We start from the raw sequence: 4,507 nt of genomic DNA on the forward strand, positions 1-4,507 counted from the left end.
TCTGAATGTGTTCCGAAAGGTGGTACACGGACAAAAATTCCAAAATATAGGAAGACTTTGTTCAAAAAGAGTTGCAAACTAGCAAAAAGGCTGAAGAGCACTTCGAATCCAGTAATTGTGGCTAGTCTCCAAAAAAAGTTGGACCTAGTTCAGGATAAGAATATGACCAGTTACAAACTGAGAGTAAGGTGGTTCAGGAGGTCAGGTCGAAACCGAAGGCTTTTTTCTCTTATGCGAACTCTACGAGAAAAGTGAAACACTCTGTTGGGCCGTTTGAGGTTGATGGGGAAGCCATTAGCAATGTAGAGACTACGGCTAATATGCTTGGAGATCAGTTCTCCAGTCTGTTTTCAACCCCACTGAGTTCAGAAGCAACAGCTCATTGCTCTGAAGATGATTGTGTTGGGATTGACAAGGTTAGTCAATTTGAGCACTTGGATGATTTTGCAGTCACAGATCAAGATGCTTTAGAGGCCATCAGAGACTTGAGACTCTCGAGCTCCCCTGGCCCTAATGGTGTGACATCTCAGTTTCTGATGAGATGCTCACTGGTTCTTGCTCCTGTTTTCTCGTATTGGATACGTTGCATTTGGACCAAGGCAAGTTTCCTACTTCACTAAAATTAGCTCACGTTGTTCCAATTTTTAAAGGGGGAGATAAGTCGCTCCCCAGTAACTATCGGCCGATTTCTCTCACTTCGAATATTGTGAAGGTGTTTGAGAAGATCATGAAGTTCAAACTTATTGAATTTCTTGAGGTCAATGAAGTCCTTCCTCCTAGCCAGCACGGGTTCCGTGCACATTTTAGCACGGTTACCCAGCTGATAGAACATGTAGAGCAAGTCCTTGAGGAACTGGAAAGACACGAGTCAGTTGATGTTGTCTATCTTGATTTTGCCAGCCCTTTGATAAAGTAGATCATGGCCTTTCGTTGAATCGACTGCATGACATTGGGATCCAAGGCAAGGTTCTCAATTGGATAAGAAGCTTCATTCGTGATAGGAAGCAAATTGTTAAGGTTGAGGGGTTCCTTAGTGACATTCATGATGTCAAGTCAGGTGTTCCCCAGGGTTCCATCCTTGGGCCTCTCCGTTTGTAATATTTATTGACCCTCTTCAAAAGGTTAGTATTACTGCCAGTCCCTCTTCTTATGCTGACGCGTTTTAACAACACCTTCAAGCCCTCGAGAATCCAGGCTAGTTCGAACAATGAAGTTCACTTCCCTTCTTTCTTGGGCTCCTTCATGGTTTGATTTGCGTAGGGAATACGTAGGCCTGGTTGATATGGTTGCATCTTTAAAGTCAGACTTGGACAAATTTTTAGATGGTATTCCAGATCAACCCTAGATCGAAGGATTAGCTCGGTGTACCGACTCAAATTCGTTGGTGGACCAAATATCATTTAAAGATTGAAAGATAATAAATAGACGAATTATAACCTTTCATTTTAATAGTACAGGGAATGGCATTCCCTATAGCGGTTATAAAAGCCCTTGAAAAAACAAATGGTGAGAAAAGGCAAGCTTTGCGTTTTTGAAATAACATTTTGCTGATTCTTATTTCCAAAATTTGAGGGTACATATTAAAAGCAGTAATAATTTTCGTTGTCTTCATATCTTCGCCTTGTCAGTAGAGCAAGCTCTGGTGGGGAGTCATAACATTGCACTTAACATCTTGGTTACGGGGAATATTCTTAATCCTGCGCTCTCTGTACCAAACTATGCAGGGCCTGAAGACGCCCAAGCCATGCATTAGTATTCAATGCCCAAGCACACCAAACCCAAACAGGTACAGCCGAGGCAAGTTCGGATGCCAAATCTGACATAGTCAAACAACCATCGCTGGAAGGCTTAGTACGTTTTCGGGACAGACGTGGGTAAATAATACTAGTTTCATTTGCCAATACATTCAGAGACTTGGTACACAATTTGATTGCTTATTTTTGATTGAAATGGACTGTTATTGGAAAAGCTACTCTTGTGTCAGAAAGGTCTTTGTTTCTTTTTTCATGTTAATTTTCTTGATACTGTTTTTTCTATGCAATGGATTTTCGTGTCAAGGTACCCTTTTTCGTTCTTGTGCAAAATAGAAAGTGACGAGAGACATGATTAGAGATGGGGGAAAAATACAATCGCATATTTTGCATATTTAACGCAATAATTGGCTAAACTGCCTTTTTTTCATATTTCATGATTAAGCATTTTTTTGCATATTTTGACTGTTTTGGGGGACAGAGTACATTAGATCAACTAATAACGTGCCAGCACCTATTCTTGGGAGGTCATGGGCATACTTTTGGATATAGAAGAGGAACTTGAAAATTTACGTACAAGTCATATTAAAGACCAAAATTTGTTTTAAGGTTTCAAAAACTGAGTTGCAAAAACCAAAGATTCAAAACTAACAAAATGGTTTACAAACAGCTTTTCCACCCAAAATAAATATTTCCCTAAATGTGAACAAGTAAAAATGTGGCACAAAGAAAAACATTTTTTACTTAGCGTATTGTGATTCAGGTATTTCAAATCCGTTAAATTGAGGGAACTGATTACCATACTGAGTTCAGTTGTGGTGCTTGAGATAGGACACGGAGGCTTCAAGGCCTAGAGCAGAAATGTTTACAAAACCTTTGTAGAAGACATTCAAGCAGTTTGCTACCTCCTGATCAGATGCATGCCAGCTGAGGGGGTAATAATCAACTCTTAGTTCCCAATCAAGTACCCAATCAGGAGAAAACGCAATGCTCAAATGTCTTCTAGTGAGGTTTCACAAAGCTTTTCTCTCCAGTGCTTGTAAACTCCATAGATAAGGGAAACCAGACACAATCAGGCCACTTAAATTAGCAACTTCAAACTTAAAATGCAGGCTTGTGGGTAAGTAAGTAATGTTTTTTAAGTGAAATGTATTTATGTTTTGATTCAAAACTATTCTATTCATAGTTCAGGCCATAGCAGTGCCAAAAAAACAAAACAAAAACAGTCCTAGTTGTCTGAGCTTACTCAAACTGCCCATGACAATAATTTGACTACTCAGTAGGATAATAATGGAAGAACTGAAAACCGTCAAAACCATTCCTTATTGCGTCTTAATTTTTTATTTACGTTTAACAACAGCTAATACTAAGACCTGATGAGAAATATTGAAAATAAAGCTGGAAAATCTGCAAAATAAAATGCGTATTGTTACCATTTCGGTGTATATTTAAACAATTTTTGCATATTTTATGTGCATATTTTGGGGAAAACCTTGTATATTTCCCCCATATCTAGATATAATCATCAAAAGAAATTGGAATGTATATCCATTTTGTGAAAGCAAGGAGAAGTAAGGCAGGGGTATAAACCTCCTGAATCTCATTTCTTATTTGTGACATGTCACTTGGGAGTGGGACTGACGACAAGTTGCGATTTAGAACCAATTTGATCAAAAGTGGAAGCATTCAAACACCATATGCGTGCGGCTTGATTTGCTCTATTTGATCATAATTAAGGGCGAATTTGAAAGTTATAATTTGAGCCATAAAATGTCATTTTCATGTGATAAAAATAACGATAAAAAGTAAAGAAATGGGCAAGAAAGTGAAGAATAAAGTGAAAGAAAGTTTCCAATTTCTGTTTGTAACAACACATCTCTGATAGTAATGGTGTGCAACAAGGAATCATAATTATTTGAAATAACTTTGCCGTTGCTCATTGAAACATTGAATTGTTAGCACAGCTGCTTACTTTGCAAGGTAGAGCTGAACTGGGCATACCTTCATTTCTTAATTCCTTGCAAAATTAATACTATTGGACAATCTAGAGCTCTAGGACAACCGAAAATAAGAACAAAGTGGATGGCCCAACCTGTTTCAATTTTATTTCTGATCAAACATTGCTACCTGGAACACCAATGTGGTATGTACTTATTTTCTTGTACATTTTAACAATATATTTTCCTTGCCCTAATGGGCATTATGGGCATTGCACTTCCAACCTAGTTTATTACCTTGTTACATCTTCCTTTCTGATACAATGCCTAAAATTTCCAACAGAAAGCGTACCCACATGGAGGCACTATCCAATTATTTTGCTCTGTGAAGAACTTACTTCCCCCGCCATTAAATGCAGTGCGAAAGAACTTCTAATCATAGCGTTTACCAAATGAAAAAAATGCTTTTAGTTTCACTTTTTTACTTATTGAATTTTGGAAAACAGGGGGCAAAATCAACTTTTTTGAAACCAATAAAACATTGTTATGTAGGGAAAATAGTGATTTTCCAATGCAAGTTGGGGAAAGAGTGCCATTTTCACTTAACGTCCAGAAATAGTTTTTTTTAGCTAAAACATTAAATTATGTGAAAAAAATATTTTCTACGTGAAAATTTTTCAAATCCGCCCTCTCGTTACTATCAACAAATTTAAAGGTTATTGACAGAGAGTTACTCCCCAAGTGGTGTTTTTTGGTCTGGTCATTTCCAGTTTTGTCTATCATCTGCTTGGGTTAGAGCTTGATAGTAGTTGCTCCCTC

Source organism: Tigriopus californicus, chromosome 10 (assembly GCF_007210705.1).
Source record: "Tigriopus californicus strain San Diego chromosome 10, Tcal_SD_v2.1, whole genome shotgun sequence".
Taxonomy (NCBI): Eukaryota; Metazoa; Arthropoda; class Copepoda; order Harpacticoida; family Harpacticidae; genus Tigriopus; species Tigriopus californicus.